At 37.4% G+C, this 25,467-nt stretch overlaps 1 long non-coding RNA gene across 1 annotated transcript; it reads left to right on the top strand.

Annotated features, from left to right (window-relative positions):
- The first annotated feature begins 967 nt into the window (after nucleotides 1-967).
- Nucleotides 968-9,714, top strand: LOC101011264. The gene is made up of 3 exons (XR_004183125.1): nucleotides 968-1,053; nucleotides 2,161-2,232; nucleotides 9,629-9,714. It is a non-coding gene; the product is annotated as an uncharacterized LOC101011264 (long non-coding RNA).
- The last annotated feature ends 15,753 nt before the right edge of the window (nucleotides 9,715-25,467 follow it).

Here is a 25,467-nt window from a genome sequence, read left to right as displayed (position 1 = left end):
AGTACTCCCAAATTCATATGCTGTTTGTCCTCCTCTTCCTGTATTTTTGTCTAGTCCAAAGAAATAGGCATTTGCCTTGGTGTCTGCCTTCTTAAGCCTCCTGTCCTCACCTTAATCCCCTTAGTTATAGGGCTAGTTCCCATTCCTCTGCCTCAGATGGATCCTCATCTCCATAATCTCCCTCTATGGTCAGGGTGTATGAAAAGCTCTCATGACCTCTACCCTTCTGACTTTCAAATTAACTCACCTAGAATGAACCTCTATGTTCTGAAGAGTGACCAATTTATCCATCAATTTGGTAAATTTTTGAAATACTGAGCGTTGGATTCCCAGTTCTCTGTAGCTGAGCCCATTTCTCCAAGCTTCACATCTCTTCCCCTCCCAACTGATCCCGTTACCCAGGTCCCAGCATGCTATACTCCTGAGTGCACCTGAGATAAATATGTTTAATGTAATTATGAAAGCCAGAGGTAAAACTAAACAATTATTTCCATGACCGTAAATTCAATGTCTATTAAGGTTTTCAGGTACATGCCTCCCCATCACCATTCCCCAACTGCCACCACCCATACACACACAGACACACACCATACAACATTTACACTGATGTAACACTTCAAAAATGATTTCCCAGGTATTGTCACGTTTGACTGACAGAGTGTATAGATTATTACACTAATGGTCTCACATAAACGAAGCCTCTACCCTCAGCATTGTTCCTTCTTTCATTGACCCTGGGCTTGGCCACGTGACTTACTTTGGCTAACAAGATATCAGCAAATATGACACAAGGAGAGGATAGGTAAACACTTGCACATTGGGATTCGCCTTCTTGAAAGCATTGTCATTGTCATGTAAGAAACTTGGTCTCCACTGCAGAAGCAGCCACACAAAGAACTGACGTATTCTGCTGATAGTCCCAGTTGACTGCCATATGAGAGTAAGGCCAGCTTGGATCATCCAATTCCAGTCAAACCCCCAGATCACTGTGTCTATATGAGGGGCCCCAGGAAGGATCAACAAAAGAACCACCCAGCTGAATCCAGCCCAAATGTAAGCAAATAAATTATTGTGTTTTAAGCCACCAAGTTTTGAGATGGTTTATTACTTAGCACTAGATAACTGATATACAAAATGACTCTGAGACATAGTATTATTATTCCTATTCATGAGTTAGGAATGTGAAGTTCAGAGATATTAGGAAATTTATCCAAGGTTCTAGAACTAGAAAGCAGCAAAAAGAGGCCCAGAACTTCAGATCTGTCCCCAGGTTCAGCACTTCTGCACTACACTAGGCTGCATTTACACAACCTCCACTGAACTAGTAAAAGGTCGCTGGTAATCCTAGTCCTCCCAGATCCTATTTGCTGACCTAGTTACCGACCTCCAGCACCCCTTTATTGAGAAAGAGTCTGCTGCCGGCTCCTTCCTGGCCTGCTAGTGAGTTTGCCTTGTTACTTTCTTTCTGTAAAAACTAAAGCCAGGAATCATTTTCAGTGAATCAATTGAATACAGCTAGTAGAAACATAAAAAGGTAAGACCTATTTTATATGAAAAATTAATATTCTGGTTTGCATCTTGATTTAGAACATCATAATGGAGAAAAATGGGAACAAACTTACATGGTCTGGAGGAAAACAATAAGAATTATCAAAGGATTAAGAGAAGTTAATCATTAGTCAAAAACAGATTTTAGAATTGAAGTTCTTATTCATAGAAAACGTTATGGTTTATGTTAATTCCTGAGGAAGGAAATTGATTCAAATGACAAAATTGTGAACACATGCTAGAAAACTGGATAAAAAATTTAAATGGAAATCTCGGATAAAATAGAAGGAATAAGGCTCTGCCAAATGTACGATGAAAAACGAAAAATCTCATCTTTTAAGATATTTGTATAGGAATTATCAAAAGAGAAAGAAGATGCGAACAGGTTATCCTTTATTTCTTCCCCCAATTTTTTAATCACATCATCATAACCATTGGGATAATTCAGAGTTTATTCTAAATGAAGCAAATGACTTGTAAAAGTCCCTGCTTCTCAGCTAGAGGTATGTTTGCTGTGAACAAAAAGCAACTTAACCAGTCTTGCAAGTTTTTGATTTGAGAGCCCAAAACAATTTTAAAACTAAAATCTTCATATTAAATGTTATTTTGCAGGTGGCAGTTAAACAGTAAGAAAGCATCTGGCATAAATTAAGTGAACAGATCACCAAATCATTTGGAAAACAAGTAAGTCTTAGTGCAGTGATCTAAAGTCATTATGAAAACTGACTTGTCCACAGAGTTTGAATGACGGAATAGATAAAACACGTGAACTCATACACAAGCTTTCTCTGAACAAATTAATTAGCTTTCCTGCAGCCCTCCATCCATGCCAAAGAGAGCAATCACACAAGTGAATCAAGCAGCCATGCATAGCCTTGCTCAGTGTTTGTTTCAGGAGAACTTGTGTGCCCACATAATTTCACGCTAGGAAGGAAAACAGCATGGGATAGTGGGAGGATGCTGCAGCCTTTAACCCATCACTTAACCTCTGTGTGGCTCACTGTTCTTATCTCTACAAGGTGGGTAGAAAAACCCGTGCTTCCTACTTCACAGAGGTGTAAGCATAAAAGATGTAAACAGACTTTGAAAAAGTTAAAACAGCTGTGCAAATACAAAGTGCTTTATACTTGAAGAAGAGTATAAAAAGGCAGAATCTGTGATGTAGCAGCAGCGATTCTACCACCCAGCCACAAGGCTGCTGGTGATGTCTCACATGAAAGCAAAGGCATTTTAAAACACAAAGACTTAAGAGAGAGCAGAAATGAAGAGACATGCTGTTTGCAAAAATGATTGTGTTTAGTCTGGGGTCTTCACATAAGAAAATAATATTTTGAGAAATTGCCATATTAAATTCAAGCTGCTCTTGGGTGACTTCAAACTATGAAATCTGCATGTAGCCCATGAGTAACTCTGTCCTAGAAGAATTCCTTGAATTCTCTTTCATGACAATAATCTTGCAAAATTTAATTTAACTCCATTTACAAAGACTTAGGCACAAGGTTAACAATAATGAATCAATGATTTTTTTTTCATCCACTTTCTGAATAATGACTCTCTTCTGTACAGTACAAGGCTTCTAAATCCTGTTTACATATAAGCCACACATTTTTCCCCAAATAATTGTATCTGCATACAAAATTCACCTGCACTAACACTGAAAAACGGAGTACTCCATATTCAAGCCAGTGTAGTTCATTCAATTCAACAGATGGGGCTGGGCACAGTGACTGACACCTGTAATCCCAATACTTTAGGAGGCCAAGGAAAGAGGATCACTTGAAGCCAGGAGTTCAAGATCAGCCTAGACAACATAGCAAGACCCTCATACCTACAGAAAAAAAAATTAAGTAGCTGGGCACCTGTAGTATGCACCTGTAGTCCAGCTGCCTGGGAGGCTGAGGTGGGAAGATCACTTGAGCCCAGCAGTTTGAGCCCAGGAGCCCAGGTGCCTGTAGATGCACCTGTAGTCCAGCTGCCTGGGAGGCTGAGGTGGGAGGATTGCTTGAGCTGCAGGGAGCTATGATTGTGCCACTGCATTCCAGCCTAGGTGAGAGAGCAAAACCCCATTTCTGAAAAATAAATAAATATATGGGTTTTTTAAAATTATATCTGGTGCTTTTCTTGTTACTACAGCACATGTATTTGGCACTGGTTTTGGCATTTGAAGGGAACATGCTTGGGAATAAGAGTCTGCATCCAAGAAGCTTACGTTATAAGAGAGAAGATGAGAAAATAAAGGTCAATAACAATAGAAGGCAGAATAGAAAGATTTTAAGAGTGGTTTAAAAGGCTCTGAGTGGCAAAAAAAAAAAAAAGAGAGAGATCACATCTTGTCGATGTGAGGTTTCAAAAGGATGCTTTCTAAATAAACTTTGAAAAGGAAATAAAGATGGCAAAGAAAAGATACATTCCTTGCCAAAACTATGTTATTTCAAAAAATAATCAAGGCATTGGTGGGAGAAGGAAGAAGAGCATTTCAAGTCAAGGGAACAGCAGATGCAAAGGCTTTGAAGCAGCCAAGCAAAGAACATAGAGAGGATCCACTGGTGGTAAACTCTGGTTGGAGTTTAGGGCACCAGTGCTTTACAGGGGAGTGGTAGAGAGATAAAGTAAAATAAACTCTTATTCTGAAGACCTTTGATTGCCAGGCCAAGGATATTAGAGGACCTTTGAAAACTGAAAGGCAGGAAAATAAAATATGCCACCCCTACAAAACCCCAGCTCTTTCTATTACAAAATCGTTAACACAGATAATGAATTAAATGACACAAACAAATGTATATGTTTTCATTAAAATCCTTGTTGGTGCTTGAGGTCAGGAGTTTGAGGCCGGCCTGGGAAACATAGCAAGACCCCATTTCCACAAATAAAAATTAAAAAAAAAATTAGCCGAGCATGGTGGAGTGGACCTGCAGTCCTAGCTACTAGGAAGGCTGAGGTGGGAAGACTGCTCGAGCCCAGGAGTTCCAGTTTGCAGTGAGCTGTGATCAAGCCACTGCACCCCAGCCTGGGCAACAGAATGAGACCCTGTCTCTTAAAAAAAAAAAAAAAAAAAAAAAAAAAAAAAGTACTGATTGCGCGCAGTGGCTCACACCTGTAATCCCAGCACTTTGAGAGGCTGAGACAGGTGGATCACGAGGTCAGGAGTTCAAGATCAGCCTGGCGAAGATGTTGAAACCCCATCTCTACTAAAAATACAAAAATTAGCCAGGCGTGATGGCAGGTGCCTGGAATCCCAGCTACTTGGGAGGCTGAGGCAGAGAATTGCTTGAACCTGGGAGGCAGAGATTGCAGTGAGCCGAGATCACTCCGCTGTACTCCAGCCGGGGCAACAGAGTGAGACTCCATCTCAAAAAAAAAAAAAAAAAAAATGATTGGGTACTGCTTTGCTCTTTTTCTTACATATTTACAATATTTGTGTTTGCTATAGTTATTATTAATCCTACAGTTATTACTAACCCTAGCCCTAACTCCATCAAAAGTATTATCAGACATTTCACATTCTGGTTGTCAATTGCTAACTAGTAATTAGTAAAGTTTTCCCCAGTATAATTTCAAATTGGTATCTGGACTTCTATTTCCATCAGTGTGATGCTTGGTCCTCCTGTGGAAAACAAATCAAAATACTGGGTAAAATACAATAAAAAGATTTTAATACATTAGTTACCTGGCTAATTAGTAAAGGGAACTTGATGAAAGTAGACCCGAAGAGGTAATCAGAGAAATAAAGCCATCTTATGCCTTGTGGACCATTTTTCAAACTGAATGTACTTTACCTTTGTGTTTTCCATCTCTATAAAGCTACAGAATGGAGAAAACAAAGCCCAACATTCACTCAAGGTCCCCCTTTATAAAACTAAGACTGCAAACGGTCACACTTCCATCATAACAGTGAAGTAGAAAAACATTCTGCCACCCAACACACCAAAAGCAAGATTGCCTAATTAAAAATTTAGCACTGGAAAGAGCGGGACTCGTCCCTAAAAATACTAAGCATAAGTCAGTCTTCACACAGTTTTGCATGCCAAATTCACACTTCTTGGCCAAGAAATCTCAAGCCAAGAAGTCAGTTAAAGTTGTCCTGGGCTGGTAGTTTTCCAGGTTCCTGGCAGAAACAAATTCAATCCTCTTTGGAGTATTAGTTTTATCACAGTCTGAAAGAATTCATGCAAAAATAAGTTCACAAAAATATGAGGCCACAGTAAACACTGTATTTGTCTCATGCTGCTAATAAAGATATACCTGATACTGGGTAATTTATAAAGAAAAGAGGCTTAATGGACTCATAGTTTCATATTGCTGGGGAAGCCTCACAATCATGGCAGAAGAGCAAGGATGTCTACATTGGCAGCAGGCAAGATGAGAGCATGTGCAGGGGAACTCCTCTTTATAAAACCATCAGATCTCATGAGACTTATTCACTACCATGAGAATAGCATGGCAAAGACCCACTCCCATGGTTTAACTACCTCCCCTCAGGTCCCTCCCACAACACCTGGGAATTGTGAGAGCTACAATTCAAGATTAGATTTGGCTGGGGACACAGCCAAATCTATACACACACACACACACAGAAAGAGAGAGGGGGAGAGAGAGAGAGAGAGAGAGAGTACGGTATGAAGAGCAAAAGCCAATAGAACAGACCTTTTTAAAAATGTCTAAAAGGCTTTATGTCTAAATAAATTTAAAAGTGATTTAAAATATAAGGAAAGGGAAAGACACCATAGAAATGAAGCATATTTTAAAAAAACAAATATAATTCTAAAAATTTAAAAATACAATAAAGAAAGCTTGAAACTCAATAGACAGATTTGAAAAGCTGACATGTGAATTTGAAAGATAGATCCAAATAAATCATCCAGAATGCAGCATAGAATGATCACGATAGAAATGATAAAACAGAGATCGAAAGACATGTCAAACCAGAGCTCTAAAAGGACAAGAGAGAAACAGGATAAGTGAAATAATATTTGGATTGATGGCTATTGCAAATTTTTCAGAAATAATAGAACACTTCTCCACAGATTGAAGAAGCTCAGTGAATTCTAAGCTTAATAATAAAAACAAACTCATGGCTAAACACATCACAGGGAATCTGTAAATAAAAAAGACAAAAGAAATATCTGAAAAACAGCCAGAGAGAAAAGACAACTAAACTTCAGCTGAAGGACAGACACAATGAAAGCCAGAAGAAAGCAGAGCAGTATGTTCAAAGGGCTGAGGAAAAAAAAAATTTTTTTAATTATTTTAAATATCTTTCAAAAAGTGGGACAAGGAAAGCTATGTTTAAACAAAAATATCCTAATAGACTGCTATAAATAGATACTCAGTAAGGGAAATTCTAACGAATATATTTTATGCAGAAGGAAATTGATCCCAGATGAAAGAACTAAGATGCAAAAAGAAAAGATCAATAAAGAAAACAGTAAGTATATAGATAAAACTAAATAAACATTGAGATAAATATATAGCTAAAATAAATATAGGGATAAAATAATAATATTATTATCTAGTGGGATTAAAATAAAGATAAAATAAACCTAAAATGCATGACAAAAATAATACATTTCAGGAATGGAATAGAGTTCACGCATTTTAAGACAATTGTATTGCTAGAAAAGAGGGTGACAATATGATTGACTAGCACTTGAGAAGCCAAATATATATGCTAAAATGTCTAGCATGACAATTAAAAGAATAGAAACAAAGTATATAACTTCTAAATTAGTAAAAGAGGAACATAGAATGAAAAAAACAAATACTCAATCCAAGAGAATCCAAGGAAAAAAATGAAAAAGAAACAGAAAAGGTAGGACAAATAAAAAGCCCATGATAAGATGGTAAAAATAAATCCAAACATATTAATAACTACAAAAACAAATGTAAATGGATGAGATATGTAAGTGGAAGAAACATATTTTTTCAACTGTATTTTAAAAACCTGCTTAGATTGTTTAAAAAATTTAAAGGATTTTTTTACATATTTACGAAATAAATGGATATCTACAAGATATCCACAAAAGGATATACAAAAAAGAAATAGCATGTGCCCTTCATAAATATTAAGAACATGAAAGAAAGACTGAGCAAATGTTCCTGGTCAAAGAGACTAAAGAAATATGACAAGTAAATGTAATACCGAGTCCTAAATTGGATCCTAGACCAGAAAAATATTTTTCCTTTGAAATATAGGCTACTAGAGGGCCAATGGTGAGATTTAGACAAAGTTTGAATATTAGGTAATAGTTCTAGATCAGTGTTTATTTCCTGATAGTGCCTCACCATGCCATGAGAAGCATGTGCCCTTTCTAGTCTCCTGATCCAAGAAGGGTGAGGGACATGCAGAGTACAGTTGCCCCAGTACAGCCACATGTATACAGTGAGAGGCTGAGCTGCCCCTGCTGCCACAGCCTGAAACAAAGCCACCCAGTTTAGATCAGTCAGTACCTAGATGACTCAAGATTCCTGGGAATAAATACAGATGCATGTGACATTGAGATTCGGGGTTGTCTATTTTGCTGCAATAAGTAACTGATACAATGACAAAGTTAGATTATTGCAGGAAGAAAATTTATTTTAACCTTAGAAAAATCAATTGGTCCAGTTGTGGTGGCTCAGGCCTGTAATCCTAGCACTTTGGGAGGCGGAGGCGGGCAGATTGCCTGAGTTCAGTTCGAGACCGGCCTGGGCAACATGAAAAAACCCTGTCTCTACTAAAAAAGACAGCAACAACAAAAAAAAATTAGCCAGGCATGGTGGCACACACCTGTAGTCCCAGTTACTCAGGAGGCCGAGGCACAAGAATTACTTGAACCTAGAGGTTGCAGTGAGCCAAGATCGCACCACTGCACTCCAGCCTGGGCAACAGAGCGAGACTCCATCAAAAAAAAAAATCTATTGGTATAATTTACTATATGATTAGAGTAAAAGAAACAATGTGAACATCTCAGTAGGTACTGAAAAATATCATTCGATAACATTTAACATTCATTTGTGATGGTTAAAAAAATTAGGACTAGGAGAGCTTGCTCCAACAGATGTGTACCTATTATGAAACTATAGCAAATCAGATTGATATGGTTTGGCTGTGTTCCCACACAGCTAAATTTCATCTTGAATTGTAGCTCCCATAATTCCCACCTGTTGTGGGAGGGACCTGGTGGGAAATAATTGAATCATGGGGGCGGTTTTCCCCATACTGTTCTGGTGGTAGTGAATAAGTCTCGCAAGATCTGATGGTTTTATAAGAGGAAACCACTTTCTGTTGATTCTCATTCTCTCTTGTCTGCCACTACTAAGATGTGCCTTTTGCCTTCTGTCGTAAGTGTAAGGCCTCCCCAGTCACATGCAACTGTGAGTCCATTAAACCTCTTTTTCTTTATAAATGATCCAGTCTCAGGTATGTCTTTATCAGCAGTGTGAAAATGGACTAATACAAAGATAATGTAGTATTTGCACAGAAATAGCCAAATAGAAAAAATGAGAGAGTCCAGAAAAGGATACACTAATATATAGACAATTTATAATGAAGAGAGGTAGTATGGCAGTTTAATTAGGAAAAGTCAAGTAGGTCTTCAATAAATGTGACAGTAAGTTATCCAAATGAAAAATGTTAAATTGCACCTCTATATCACATGATATATAAGAATCAATTCCAGATGGGTTAAAGATCTAAATGTGGTAAGGAAAAACCCCATAACATCATACAAGTAACAAAGGAGAATATATTTACGACCTCAGGATAAAGAAGTATTCCTTAAACAAGACATAAAAAGCAGAAACTGTAACAATAGAGACTAATAAATCATACTACATTAAATAAGAACTTCTGTTCATGAAAGACACCATAAAAAATAAAAGCAGTCACAGAGCAGGAAAATATATTTGCATCATCAGCAAAGGACTAGTATCCAGAATATACAAAGCACTATAGTTGACAGGAAGAATAATGAAATTAAGCAAAATTCCAACTAGCAATATGGAGAATAATAGCTTTTGATTTTATTAGAACTGTGGAATCACTGAACTCAGTGCTCTTTAGAGATCATCATGCTAACTACCCAATCTCTTTATTTCACAGCTGAGCACGCCAAGACCCAAGGAAGGAGCCCAGAGCAGACTGCACAGCATGCCCTGTGCCCCAACCACACTGCTTCCTCTTCTGAATCTCTGCACCCCCAAGTCTGGTTCAGTTTTGAGTTTCAGGCATGGTCTCATCCCTTTGGCACTTCTTTATTCCAACCAAAAGTTCTCAGCTTCAAAAAAAAGATGAGCATGTTCAATGACGAGAAAGTCTGTTTGATGGTAATCTGTAAATTTGCCACATAAAGCATAAACCTTACCACATAAAGCTTAAAGGAACACCCACTGAATTCCAACTGCTGAAAGTTGTCCTGCCCTTTCCTTATGGTCTCCAAAGACAAGCTTGTTTTATGTCACAAAAATCTCCCCTTTTTATGGGCCAGATTTAATTTGTCATTACTTGGATATTGAACACTTTTTGCAAATTAAAGAGAAAGTCACCTCAGGCAACTTTCAAATAGAGGCTTATTGGGTACTTGATGATACTGCAAATCATTAAAGAACTTAGGTTCTGTACCCCTGCCCTCACTGATTAAATAGAGGCCACTGCTTTGAAGCCAGCAAGGACCCATGGGACTGACCTAATGCTTTTTGCCTTCAGCTTCTGAAGCTTATCACATTACTAATGTTTGAGTCTCTAATCCGGCTGGCTAGTTTAATCATCTTGAAGTAAAATAATACTATTAACATTGTTAGAAATGATTTATTTTTCTCTGTGCTCTTACCCTCTGCTTGATTCATTCATTTTATTTATAATTTTGCAATTACAAGTTTTCTTCTCAGAATCCTTCTCTTTCCCATTGTTAAAAGTAAAGACTATATCATCCTCTTTCTTTTATAATCTGTTGCTATGGAAATAGGGATTAATGATCCAGGGATAATAAAGAAAGAAAAAAGGTATTCTCTAAGAGAAAATTTGTTTCCAAATATAATCCCTTTTAGTTAAGCTGTCATATAAAATTATACAATTATTGGTTGAGCACAGTGCAACTAGAAAGGTGCTAGGTCCTAATCAAAACAGAGAAGATAAAGACCATGAAATTGTATTTTAGCTAAGGAAATAAGACACATGACACAATGTACAAGCAGTATGTTACTGTTCGTATGTAATTTGGGTGTAAAAATTTGTGTTTGAGATCATAAAAGCAGTAAAAAAAAAATCAAAGTATACAAACAAAAACAGATGGGCTTGATATGAACAACCACTGGAATAAGATTTAAAGCCAAAATCAGGAATTTTAATTTCATAACTAGAAGTTAGGATTGGAGAGAAAGTGTAATATGATCAGCATGCTGCGCAAGAAAGATGACTTCATTTGTTCATTTGGTGAACATTTTCTGAAGGCACAGTAGGCTTTGCGTCCTGGGCTAAGCATGAGGGCATGGGACAATAGAAACTGTCAATGAAATAATGAAATAATAGAATTGACAATGAAATAATGTTGTCTTGAGTCATCTTCCCCAGAAGCAGAGCCTGAGACAGGAATTTGGGTGTACATGGCTATTAAGGCAGTGCTCTAAGAGAGAGGGAATAAGGAAAACGGAATACGGCAGGGGAAGTAAGTAAGTGGCATCTGCAGGTGTCTCGCTTCACTGTATCCCACAGAGAGCCCTAGAGCATGAACATTCTCCCAGGTAGTCCCCATGTTGAAGCAAAGGGAAAAGCCTTTTGAACTCTTCTATCAGCCAGCAACTGGCTGGAGCCTGCCCCTAGGGGAAATAGGTGAGTAATTTACCAAATGAGTTAGCTCTGACTGCGATTCTTTAGAGGGGCAAGAGTGAGCCAATGCTCACAACAGTTGAAGGATGGATGACCTAGGGTAGTAAAGGGGATCTGAGTGGGGCACCAGCAGTGTATAAAATGTCTTCAAATTATTAAGACAGGTTACTTTGAACTCAGACTCCTATACCTAGCCCTCAAGCCCATCTCTGAAAGAACTACTGGAGGGCACTACTGTGGCAACAAGATACATGAATGTGAGAAAGAGGACTGTATGGCATAAAAGAAAAAATGATGAAAAAGATACGTGAAAAATTTCTAGTGAAGTCCAATAATGCAGAATGCAGAATGCAAGAAAAATTGGGGAACTAAAATCCCAGATGATTACAATATGGCAGATGGTGGTCAAAGATGGGAAAGAGAAAAATCAGTGTCCTAACATTAGTAGCAGTGTATCTGGTGAGAAGGCAATAAATACTAATATGTTGTGGTGCTGTCCAATATGGTTGTTATGGCATGAACTGTGTCCCCACAAAATTCCTATGTTGAGGCCCTAACTCTCTACATCTCAGAATGTGAGCGATTTGGAGACAGGACCTTTAAAAGGCTGATTATGTTAAAATGAGGCCCTTAGGATAAGCCCTGATCTAATCTGACTGATGTCCTCAGAAGAAGAGATTAAGACTCACAAGGAGATATCAGGGATGCAAGCACACAGAGGAAAGACCACGTGAGGATGCGCAAGAAGGAGGCATCTGCAAGGCAGGTAGAGAGGCTTCAGAAGAAACCAGACCTGCTGACACCTTGATCTTGGACTTCCAGTCTCCAGAACTGTGAGAAAATTAATTTCTGTTGTTTAAGCCATCCAATCTATAGTATTTTGTTATGGCAGCCCAAGAAAATTAATACAATAGTAGTCAGTGGCTACATGTGGCTATTTAATTTACATTAATTAAAATTAAATAAAGGTAAAACTTCAGTTTCTCCCTCATGTTAGCCACACATCAAGTACTCAATAGCCACATGTAGCTAGTAGTTACTGTATAAGACAGTGTCAGAGATATAGAACATTTTCATCATTGCAGAAATTTCTATTGGACAATGTTGCCTGCAGGTTGAAGGCAATTTTTGTTTAAATATATGGGATAAAAATTTTAAAGACAATGATTAAGAAAATAAAGATATCTATAATCCCAGCACTTTGGGGGGCTAAGGTGGGTGGACTGCTTGAGCCCAGGAGTTTGAGATCAGCCTGGGAAACGTGGTGAAACCCCATCTCTACAAAAAATTAGCTGGGCATGGTAGCACACGCCTGTAGTCCCAGCTACTCCGGAAGCTGAGGTGGGAGTATCACTTGAGCCCTGGAGGTCAGGCTGCAATAAGCCAGGATCACACCACTGCATTCCAGCCTGGGCAACAGAGTGCAATCCAGAAAGAGAGAGAAAGGAAGATGGGAGGGAGGGAAGGAGGGAAAATATATCATAACCTAAAAAGGCTTATTGCAGGAATGCAAAGATGGTTCAATATTAAGAAATCTCATTAACAAAGGGGAAAATATCAGGATTTCCCCATTTTAATAATAATTAACATTCAAAATGCATTGTGAATATAGCAACCTTTTTGAACTAAAAATCACATTCTACATTTTAAAAAACTTTTTATAAGGTAGGAATGAAAAGAAAATTTTGTTTCTGGATAGAAGCTAAATAACTATCAGAAACACATAAATCACTTCAGATGGTGAAATATTGGAGGCATTCTAATTGAACAGGACAAAGAAAATGTATCAAATAAGAGTTCTTGGGTTGCAAGCAACAGAAATCAATTCTAATTTAATCCCCCAAAAAGGAGGACTTATTGGAAAGCTTTTAGAAAGCTCACAAAATCGACCAGAAGGCTGGAGAAAAGGTTCAAAAACAGACATGGAATTACTTGGTTTCTGGAAATAATAAATTCTAGTTTTTCTTGCTTGCTTACACATGAGTTACTTTCTTCAAAAGTCAAAGTCCTAGGACAGTAACTCCAACTGACTAAGCTTAGATCATAGGCCTTCCCTTTGGATGTGCAGAACCACTGATGGAAAAGGTTTTATGAAAGAAAAGTCCAAGATCCCGTCCTTCTATGATAGGAAAACAGGGTCCCCTGGATCTACCTTTCTTCAATGACTGCCTACAATAGAGGAGAGAAAATTTCAAAAAAATAATCAATTGGTGAAGGCACTGTAGGATGCTAGGATACAAACAAACAAACAAAAATTCTTGCACAATTTCCTAGGCTGTCTCATAAGGCAAAAAAAAAGGGGGGGGCAGAGGGGGAGAGAAAGAAAGAAAAAGGAAATAAGTGGTAAATATCTCAAGAGAATAAATTAAACATTCATTATTTGAAGATAATATAATAGTCAAGTTGGAAATGCTAATATACTGAAAATTATTAATATATTATATTCATAATTAGTGCAAGCACACTAAAGTGGCTGTATCCAAAATCAAACCAAAAAAATCAATAAATTTCTTATATACCAGCAATTACCAAGTAGAAAATGTAATGGGAAAAAAATCCATTTACAGAAACAGCAAAACCTAGGAAATACTCAGAAACAATCTTTTTTTCTTTTTTTTTTTATTATACTTTAAGTTCTAGGGTACATGTGCACAACGTGCAGATTTGTTACATATGTATACATATGCCATGTTGGTGTGCTGCACCCATTAACTTGTCATTTACATTAGATATATCTCCTAATGCTATCCCTCCCACCTCCCGACAATAGGACCCGGTGTGTGATGTTCCCCTTACTGTGTCCAAGTGATCTCATTGTTCAGTTCCCACCTATGAGTGAGAACATGCGGTGTTTGGTTTTCTGTTCTTGTGATAGTTTGCTGAGAATGATGGTTTCCAGCTGCATCCATGTCCCTACAAAGGACATGAACTCATCCTTTTTTATGGCTGCATAGTATTCCATGGTGTATATGTGCCACACTTTCTTAATCCAGTCTGTTACTGATGGACATTTGAGTTGATTCCAAGTCTTTGCTATTGTGAATAGTGCTGCAATAAACGTATGTGTGCATGTGTCTTTACAGCAGCATGACTTATAATCCTTTGGGTATATACCCAGTAATGGGATGGCTGGGTCAAATGGTATTTCTAGTTCTAGATCCTTGAGGAATTGCCACACTGTTTTCCACAATGGTTGACCTAGTTTACAGTCCCACCAACAGTGTGAAAGTGTTCCTATTTCTCCACATCCTCTCCAGCACCTGTTGTTTCCTGATTTTTTAATGATTGCCATTCTAACTGGTGTGAGATATTGTGGTTTTGATTTGCATTTCTCTGGTGGCGAGTGATGATGAGCATTTTTTCATATGTCTGTTGGCTGTATGAATGTCTTCTTTTGAGAACGGTCTGTTCATATCCTTTGCCCACTTTTTGATGGGGTTGTTCATTTTTTTCTTGTAAATTGATTGAGTTCTTTATAGGTTCTGGATATTAGCCCTTTGTCAGATGAGTAGATTGCAAAAATTTTCTCCCATTTTTTAGGTTGCCAGTTCACTCTGATGATAGTTTCTTTTGCTGTGCAGAAGCTCTTTAGTTTAATTAGATCCCATTTGTCAATTTTGGCTTGTTGCCATTGCTTTTGGTGTTTTAGACATGAAGTCCTTGCCCATGCCTATTTCCTGAATGGTATTACCTAGGTTTTCTTCTAGGGTTTTTATAGTTTTAGGTCTAACATTTAAGTCTCCAATCCATCCTGAATTAATTTTCATATAAGGAATAAGGAAAGGATCCAGTTTTAGCTTTCTACTTATGGCTAGCCAATTTTCCCAGCACCATTTATTAAATAGGGAATCCTTTCCCCATTTCTTGTTTCTCTCAGGTTTGTCAAAGATCAGATGGCTGTAGATGTGTGGTATTATTTCTGAGGACTCTGTTCTGTTCCATTGGTCTATATCTCTGTTTTGGTACCAGTACCATGCTGTTTTGGTTACTGTAGCCTTGTAGTATAGTTTGAAGTCAGGTAGCATGATGCCTCCAGCTTTGTTCTTTTGGCTTAGGATTGTCTTGGCAATGCAGGGTCTTTTTTGGTTCCATATGAACTTTAAAGCAGTTTTTTCCAATTCTGTGAAGAAAGTCATTGGTAGCTTGATGGGGATGGCATTGAATCTATAAATTACCTTGGGTAGTGTGGCCATTTTCACAATATTGATTCTTCCTATTCATGAACATGGTATGTTCTTCCATTTGTTTGTGTCCTCTTTTATTTCACTGAGCAGTGGTTTGTAGTTCTCCTTGAAGAGGTCCTTTACATCCCTTGTGAGTTGGATTCCTAGGTATTTTATTCTCTTTGAAGCTATTGTGAATGGGAGTTCATTCATGATTTGGCTCTCTATTTGTCTGTTACTGGTGTATAAGAATGCTTGTGATTTTTGCACATTGATTTTGTATCCTGAGACTTTGCTGAAGTTGCTTATCAGCTTAAGGAGATTTTGGGCTGAGACAATGGGGTTTTCTAAATATACAATCATGTCATCTGCAAACAGGGACAATTTGACTTCTTCTTTTCCTAACTGAATACCCTTTATTTTCTTCTCTTGCCTGATTGCCCTAGCCAGAACTTCCAACACTATGTTGAATAGGAGTGGTGAGAGAGGGCATCCCTGTCTTGCACTAATTTTCAAAGGGAATGCTTCCAGGTTTTTGCCCATTCAGTATGATATTGGCTGTGGGTTTGTCATAAATAGCTCTTATTATTTTGAGATACGTTCCATCAATACAGAATTTATTGAGCGTTTTTAGCATGAAGGGCTGCTGAATTTTGTCAAAGGCCTTTTCTGCATCTATTGAGATAATCATGTGGTTCTTGTCTTTGGTTCTGTTTATATGCTGGATTATGTTTATTGATTTGCGAATGTTGAACCAGCCTTGCATCCCAGGGATGAAGCCCACTTGATCATGGTAGATAAGCTTTTTGATGTGCTGCTGGATTTGGTTTGCCAGTATTTTATTGAGGATTTTTGCATCGATGTTCATCAGGGATATTGGTCTAAAATTCTCTTTTTTTGTTGTATCTCTGTCAGCTTTGGTATCAGGATGGTGTTGGCCTTGTAAAATGAGTTAGGGAGGATTCCCTCTTTTTCTATTGATTGGAATAGTTTCAGAAGGAATGGTACCAACTCCTCCTTGTACCTCTGGTAGAATTCGGCTATGAATCCATCTGGTCCTAGACTTTTTTGGGTTGGTAGGCTATTAATTATTGCCTCAATTTCAGAGCCTGCTATTGGTCTATTCAGTGATTCAACTTCTTCATGGTTTAGTCTTGGGAGAGTGTAAGTGTCCAGGAAATTATCCATTTCTTTTAGGTTTTCTAGTTTATTTGCGTAGAGGTGTTTATAGTATTCTCTTTATCATTTTTTATTGCGTCGATTTGATTCTTCTCTCTTTTCTTCTTTAATAGTCTTGCTAGCAGTCTATCAATTTTGTTGATCTTTTCAAAAAACCAGCTCCTGGATTCACAGATTTTTTGGAGGGTTTTTTGTGTGTCTATCTCCTTCAGTTCTGCTCTGATCTTAGTTATTTCTTGCCTTCTGCTAGCTTTTGAATGTGTTTGCTCTTGCTTCTCTAGTTCTTTTAATTGTGATGTTATAGGGTGTCAATTTTAGATCTTTCCTGCTTTCTCTTGTTGGTATTTAGTGCTATAAATTTCCCTCTACACACTGCTTTAAATGCGTCCCAGAGATCCTGGTATGTTGTATCTTTGTTCTCATTGATTTCAAAGAACATCTTTATTTCTGCCTTCGTTTCGTTATGTACCCAGTAGTCATTCAGGAGCAGATTGTTCAGTTTCCATGTAGTTGCGTGGTTTTGATTGAGTTTCTTAGTACTGAGTTCTAGTTTAATTACACTGTGGTCTGAGAGACAGGTTGTTATAATTTCTGTTCTTTTACGTTTGCTGAGGAGTGCTTTACTTCCAACTATGTGGTCAATTTTGGAATAAGTGCGATGTGGTGCTGAGAAGAATGTATATTCTGTTGATCTGGGGTGGAGAGCTCTGTAGATGTCTATTAGGTCCACTTGGTGCAGAGTTGAGTTCAGTTCCTGGATATCCTTGCTGACTTTCTGTCTCATTGATCTGTCTAATGTTGACAGTGGGGTGTTAAAGTCTCTCATTATTATTGTATGGGAGTCTAAGTCTCTTTGTAAGTCTCTAAGGACTTGCTTTATGAATCTGGGTGCTCCTGTATTGGGTGCATATATATTTAGGATAGTTAGCTCTTCCTTATGAATTGATCCCTTTACCATTATGTAATGGCCTTCTGTGTCTCTTTTGATCTTTGATGGTTTAAAATCTGTTTTATCAGAGACTAGGATTGCAACCCCTGCTTTTTTTTGTTTTCCATTTGCTTGGTAGATCTTCTTCCATCCCTTTATTTTGAGCCTATGTGTGTCTCTGCATGTGAGCTGGGTCTCCTGAATACAGCAAACTGATGGGTCTTGACTCTTTATCCAATTTGCTAGTCTGTGTCTTTTAATTGGACCATTTAGTCCATTTACATTTAAGGTTAATATTGTTATGTGTGAAGTTGATCCTGTCATTATGATATTAGCTGGTTATTTTGCTCGCTAGTTGATGCAGTTTCTTCCTAGCATCGATGGACTTTACATTTTGACATGTTTTTGCAATGGCTAGTACCTGTGGTTCCTTTCCATGTTTAGTACTTCCTTCAGGATCTCTTGTAGGGCAGGCCTGGTGGTGACAAAATCTCTAAGCATTTGCTTGTCTGTAAAGGATTTTATTTCTCCTTCACTTATGAAACTTAGTTTGGCTGGATATGAAATTCTGGGTTTAAAATTCTTTTCTTTAAGAATGTTGAATATTGGCCCCCACTCTCTTCTGGCTTGTAGAGTTTCTGCCGAGAGATCTGCTGTTAGTCTGATGGGCTTCCCTTTGTGTGTTCCCTTTCTCTCTGGCTGCCCTTAACATTTTTTCCTTCATGTCAACTTTGGTGAATCTGACAATTATGTGTCTTGGAGTTGCTCTTCTCGAGGAGTATCTTTGTGGCATTCTCTGTATTTCCTGAATTTGAATGTTGGCCTGCCTTACTAGGTTGGGGAAGTTCTCCTGGATGATATCCTGCAGAGTGTTTTCCAACTTGGTTCCATTTTCCCCATCACTTTCAGGCACACCAATCAGACATAGATTTGGCCTTTTCACATAATCCCATATTTCTTGGAGGCTTTGTTCATTTCTTTTTACTCTTTTTTCTCTACACTTCTCACTTCATTTCATTCATTTGATCTTCAATCACTGATACTCTTTCTTCCAGATGATCGAGTCGGTTACTGAAGCTTGTGCATTTGTCACGTAGTTCTCATGTTATGGTTTTCATCTCTATCAGTTCTTTTAAGGACTTCTCTACATTGGTTATTCTAGTTAGCCATTCATCAAATCTTTTTTCAAGGTTTTTAGTTTCTTTGCGCTGGTTACATAGTTCCTTCTTTAGCTCTGAGAAGTTTGATCAACTGAAGCCTTCTCTGGAGTTGTCAAAGTCATTCTCCGTCCAGCTTTGTTCCGTTGCTGTCGATGAGTTGCGTTCCCTTGGAGGGAGAGATGCGCTCTGATTTTTTGAATTTCCAGCTTTTCTGCAGTGCTTTTTCCCCATCTTTGTGGTTTTATCTGCCTTTGGTCTTTGATGATGGTGATGTACTGATGGGGTTTTGGTGTGGGTGTCCTTTCTGTTTGTTAGTTTTCCTTCTAACAGTCAGGACCCTCAGCTGCAGGTCTGTTGGAGTTTGCTTGAGGTCCACTCCAGACCCTGTTTGCCTGGGTATCAGCAGCAGAGGCTCAGTTGAAAATGCAGAAATCACCCATCTTCTGTGTCGCTCACACTGGGAGCTGGAGGCTGGAGCTGTTCTTATTCGGCCATCTTGGGCATGCCCCTCAGAAACAATCTTAACAAGAAATGCATACAACTCATCTAAATGAAAATATTAAAATTTGCTGAAGGACACTCTGAAGAAGGCCTAAGTAAATGAAATATACCATGTTTCTGAATGGGAAAACTCAATACTGTAAAGCTACCCAATAACTCTATAACTCCAATAAATCTCAATGAAGATGCAAGCATAATTATTTTATGAAACTTACAAGCTTTTTACAAAGTTCATCTGGAAGAGAAAATATACAAGAATACATTTGAAAAAGAACATTCATGCAGCATTTTCCATACCAGGCTTCAAAGCTAAAACTTTAATATTTGAAATATGTAGTATAGACAACAGGGGACAAGAGAGATTCTAGAAATAGTCACATATTCATAATTTCTATTGTGAATCAAATGGCATTGGTAAAATTGGCTGACCATTTGGAAACAAAATTAGATCCCCACAACCTATGTTCCAGGAAAATAAATATACATAGATTAAAGAGCTAAATGTAAAATCAAAACTATATAAGATAATTTTAATATAATCTTGAAGTGGAAAGTTTTTATCAAACCCAAAGGCCATATATTGACCATCTGACTATATTAAAATTTTAAACTTTTATATAATAAAAGGCACTTTTAAAAAGTGGGGAAAGGGGCAACGGACTGGTAAGAAAGTATCTGTAAGAGTTCCTAAAAATCAGTAAGAAAAAGACAAACCAATTTTAAAATAGGCAAAGGATAAAACAAGAATTTTACCAAAATGTTTCACACTACACATGTGAAAAGATATTTAATATTACCGTTGATCAAAAGAATGCAAATAAAAGCAAAAATTGAATATTTTTACAATTGGATTTGCAAATGTTAAATATCTGGTGTTGGTATAAAAATTTCACAAAATAGTCTTTATGGAAATACAAAATGACTACAGCTTTTTGGCAGTCAATTTGGCAGTATCTACTGAAATTTTAAATGCATATGCTCTTTGACCCAGCAATTCCATTTCTAAGTATCTACCCAACAGAAATACAATCTCAATTTTGATACAATATATGTACAAATATTTTTATATCAGCACTGTCTGTAATGTCCAAAAAAAGAAAATAAATGTCCATTCATAGGAGAAAGAAAATTAAGCCTATGCTGTGTAAAATGCAGCCATTTGAAAGAATTATGTGGATATGTTTATACTGATATGGAAAGTGTGCTATGATATATTAAGAGTAAAAGTGAACTTGAGTGAACAGTATAATCCCATTTATGTAAAATCCAATCCTGTATTTTTGTTTATGAAATAAGTGTATGTAAATGCATACAAAAAGGACTGGAAAGATGCCCACCAAATTGTTCATGCTGATTGCCTCTGGAGAAAGCAGGATTGGGGAGAAGAGACTTTAATTTCTTACTCAACTGTTTTGTTTAACATTGTTACACAAAAATATGCTAGTGTCTATTTGTATGATCCTATTATAAATTTCAAAAAATAAAAATTATTCCAATGACAGAGTAGGAAAAACTAAAGAGGAGTAAGATTAGAAACAGGAAAACCAATGAGAAGGATGCTGTCATTATGCAAATAGGAAAAGATGGGAGCCCAGGGTGGGAGTGGCACTGAGATAAAGAGGACATGGATTCAAGAGAGACAAGAAAGTGGAAATGGTGACTATTCAGGTGTGGGCATGAAAGAGGGAGGAATGCTAAAAGATATGTAAGTGACTTAATTGGTGGAGGGTACCATATACAGAAAAGGAAAGCCTTGGAAGAGAACCAGGTTTAGAGAAAAATATAGTGAGTTCAGTTTTAGTCATATTTTGGGATGCTGTGGAGAACTCAAGTGGAGATGTTTCTCAAACATTAGGTTGGCGGTATAGACACAAATAATTGTGTGCAAATGGTGCCTGAAGCTACAGGTCTAAATGACATGCCCCACAAACTTCACAGAATGAGAAGAAATCCAAGCAGAATGCTCGAGAAAACACTAACCTTTAAGGGGTAACCAAAGGAAGAGGAAATCATGAGGAACACTGAGAAGGCAGTAGAGGATGAAGAAAAATTGAGGAAAAATAGTGTCACAGAAGTTAAATGAGGGGAGAATTTGAACAAGGGAGAAATGGTCAACAGGACTTATCACCAAGAGGAAGAGCAAGAACCAGAAAATGTAGAAGTCCCTAGTAAGGGACAGGATCAGCTTCAGTGAAAGGGAGGAACTGACACCAGACCACAGAGGCTTTCAAGGGGATGGCTGTGAAGAGGGCAACAACAGGATTCCTGCCTTAGTTTGTTATGGCTGCTATAATAAAATACCTTAGATAGGTAGCTTATAAACAACATGCATGTATTGCTCACAGTTCTGCAGGCTGGGAAGTCCAAGATCAAAGTACCAGGATACTCAGTATCTGATGAGGACCCACTCTCTGGTTCACAGATGGCCATCTTCTGGCTGTGTCCTTACATGGTGGAAAGAGCAAGGGGTCTCTCTCTCAAGTTTCTTTTATAAAGGCACTAATGCCATGTATGAGGTCTCCACCATTGTCATCTAATCACTCCCCAAAGGCCCCGCCTCCTAACACCATCACCTTTAGGGTTAGGATTTCAACACATCAATTTCAAGGGGACATAAATATTGAAACCATAGTAATCACCAAGAAAAATGAAAGGGTGAGCTCCAAGTTAATAGGAGAATGGTACCATCTCTCCCATTAAGACAGAAAAGAAGAAAGAACAAAGGCAGATTGATGTGTATTTCTTGGTGAAGGAGAAGAATTTTTCCAGGGAGTTTTCACCTGATAGCCTCTATTTGCAATGCAAGATGAAGGCAAACCCTCCAAGAGTCATGAAGGAGGCAATAGAGAACAGAGTCGAAGACTGAAGGGAAATTTTTAAATAGCTGTGGAAGGCATTGGGTACATTGAAGAATTGCTAGACAATATAGAGCATTAGTTGTCAAACATTTTTATTCTGCATTAAGAAATACATTTTATGCTATGGCCCAGCACACACATACATATGTATGTATATAACTAATTTTTAAAATTATGAAACAACGCTTATACTTAATTTCCGAAATGAATATTTTCTACTCTATTCTATTTACTTTTTAAAAAATTCACTATTCAGGATAAAAATCCTCAACAGGTTAGGGATAGAGGGAATGTATCTCAACACAATAAAGATCACATATGACAAAACCATAGCTAACATGATTTTCAAAAGTCAAAAGTTGAAAGTTTTCCTCTAAGATCAGCAAGAAGATAAGGAAGCCCACTCTTGCCACTTCCTTTCAACATAGTACTAGAAGTTTTAGCCAGAGCAATTAGTCAAGAGAAAGAAACAAAGGCATCCTAATACGAAAGCAAAAAAGTGAAATCGTCTCTATTTGCTGATGATATGATGTTATATGTAGAAAACCCTAAGACTCCACCACAAAAACCATTAGAATGGAAAAATGAATTCAGTCAAGTTGCACAATACAAAATCCATACACAAAAATCAGTAGCATTTCTATATACTAATAATAAACTATCTAAAAATGAAATTAAGAAAACAATTCACAATAGCAACAATTTACAATATCAAAAACAACAAAAATAGTTAAGTGTAAATTTAATCAAGGAAGTAAAAGTCCTGTATATTGAAAACTATAAGACACTAATGAAAGAAAATTTGTAAAACACAACTAAATAGAAAAATAGCCCATGTTTATGGATTGAAAGAATTAACATTGTGAAAATATACATACTACCAAAGCTGTCTACAGATTCAATGCAATCTCTATCAAAATTTCAATGCCATTTTTTATAGAAGTAGGAAAAAACAGTCCTTAAATTTGTACAGAAGACTCCTAATATCCAAATAATCTTGAGCATAAAGAACTAAGATTGAGGCATCACACTCTCTGATTTCAAAACCTACTATAAAGCAATTGTAATCAAAACAGCATGGTACTGGCATAAAAACAGACACATCGACCAATGGAACAGGAAAGAAAGTCCAGAAATAAATCCACATAGTTATGATCAATTGAGTTTCAACAAAGGTGCCAAGAACACACAATAAGGAAAGGACACTCTCGTCAATAAATGGTGTTGGGAAAACTGGCTATCCACACGCAAAAGAATAAAATTAGATCATATTTCACACCATATAAAAAAATCAACTCAAAGTGAATTATACTTAAATATAAGACCTGAGCTGTAAAACCAGCAGAAGACAACATAGGCAAAAAAGTTCCATAACATTGGCCTGGGCAATTATTTTTTGTATATGACCCTAAAAGCACAGGAAACAAAACCAAAAGTAGACAAATGGGATGGAATCAAACTAAAAAGCTTCTGCACAGCAAGAGAAACTATTAACAGAGTGAAGAGACAACCAACATAATGGGAGAAAATATGTGTAAATCATACATCTAATAAGGGGTTAATATCCAAAACATATAAAGAACTAAAACAACTCATTAGCAAGAAAACAAAAAGCCCAACTAAAAATGGACAAAAGGCCTGAATAGATATTTCTCAAAAGAATATGTATAGGCCAGGCACGGTGGCTCACACCTGTAATTCCAGCACTTTAAGAGGCCAAGGCAGGTGGATCACTTGAGGTCAGGAATTTGAGACCAGCCTGACCAATATGGTGAAACTCCATCTCTACTAAAAATACAAAAATAAAATAAAATAAAATTAGCAAGGTGTGGTGATACACTCCTGTAATCCCAGCTACTTGGGAAGCTGAGGCAGGAGAATCTCTTGAACCCAGGAGGTGGAGGTTGCCGTGAGCCGAAATCGCACCATTGCTCTCCAGCCTGGGCAACAAGAGTGAAACTCCTACTAAAAAAAAGAAAAAAAAAAGAATACATGCAAAGAGCCAATTGCTCAGTATCACTAATCATTAGGGAAATGCAAACTAAGACCACAATGAGATATCACCTCTTACCTGTGAGAGTAGCTTTCATCAAAATGATGAAAGATAACAAGTATTGGGAAGGATGTGAAGAAAAGGGAACTCTTGTACATTATCGGTGGGAATGTGAATTAGCACAGCCATTATGAAAAACGGTATAAAGGTTTCTCAGACAACTAAAAATAGATCTACCATATGATCCACTAATCCTACTTCTGCATATATATCCCAAGGAATTGAAATCCGTATCTCAAATGGATATCTGCCCTCCCATATTTACTGCAGCACTGTTCACAATAGCCAAGATATGGTATCAACCTAAGTGTCCATTAGTGGATGAATGGATAAAGAAAATGTGGCATATATACACAATGGAATGCCATTCCACTTTAAAAACAAAAGAAATTCTGTCATTTGTGACAACATGGATGAACCTGGAGGACATTATTCTAAATGAAATAAGCCAGGCATGGAAAGACAAATGCCACTTTTATATGAAATCTAAAAAAGCTGAACTCACAGGAGTAGAAAAATGGTTACCAGAGGCTAAGGGATTGGGGAGGGAAGGCATGGGGAATTTTTATCAAAGGATATAAAGTTTCAGAAAGATACGAGGAATAATTTTTTAGATCTATTGCACAGCAGGGTGACTACAGTCAATAATAGTGCATTGTATATTTCAAAATAACAAAGAGAGTAAATTTAAAATGCCTCACCATAAAAAAGAATAGGTATGCAAGGTGATGGATATGTTAATTAGTTTGACTTCATTATTCCACATTGTACACATATATCAAGCATTATATTGTACCCCATAAATGTATACAAGTATGATTTGTCAATTCAAAATAATGTTAATTCTTGAAAATTCACTAAATTTAGTTCATGATCCATCAATGGGCTGTGATCCAATGTTCAAAAAACACTAGTATAGAGCACCTAACTTCAGTTGCATATAATTTTCTCAGTTTTCCTGATCCACTTACCTGACATGGGACCAGAGATCTAAAGAAGGATGTATTAGAAGGACAAAGGTTTATATATTCTAGGATAATGGCAAGAGAAATGTACAAAGATGGGCACAGGCTGAATAAGAAAGAAGTCAAATGAGAACAAAGGGAGAGGCCCAGGAACTGCAGGTCTCAGTGTAACTGAAGAATAGGTGCAGCAGGTATTAGAAGGAAAAAAAAGAGCTGAAAACTAGTTCTTAGTGTCAGAGGCAGTGATTCTGGATGATGACAAGCCCAGGTATGACCCTGAGATTCTGGATGATTCATGGAAGTAGATGCA

This window comes from Papio anubis, chromosome 4, assembly GCF_008728515.1.
Source record: "Papio anubis isolate 15944 chromosome 4, Panubis1.0, whole genome shotgun sequence".
Taxonomy (NCBI): domain Eukaryota; kingdom Metazoa; phylum Chordata; class Mammalia; order Primates; family Cercopithecidae; genus Papio; species Papio anubis.
Note: the sequence above shows the minus strand (reverse complement) of the source record. Positions and strands in the feature narration are given on the sequence as shown.